Source organism: Aythya ferina (assembly GCF_964211825.1).
Source record: "Aythya ferina genome assembly, chromosome: 4".
Classification (NCBI taxonomy): domain Eukaryota; kingdom Metazoa; phylum Chordata; class Aves; order Anseriformes; family Anatidae; genus Aythya; species Aythya ferina.
Genome location: NC_140300.1, coordinates 5,017,111 through 5,017,367, shown reverse-complemented (window position 1 = coordinate 5,017,367; position 257 = coordinate 5,017,111).

The following is a 257-nucleotide window of genomic DNA, read 5'->3' as shown; positions in this document are numbered from 1 at the left end:
GACCTTTGTATACAAAAGAACTTCACACTCGTTTATAGTCTCATTAAAGCTTAGCTCAGTTCTCAGTGCTTTACTGGATTGTGTTTCACTGTCTAACAATCTAGTAGGAACAAGGAAGTATCATATTTTTCAACCAGAAAAATGATTTAATTTCACTTTTTGCTAAAGATTCTCTTTAGAACACCTTGCATTTAGAAATCTTATTTGAGATAAATAAAATAAAATAAAATAAAATAAAATAAAATAAAATAAAATAA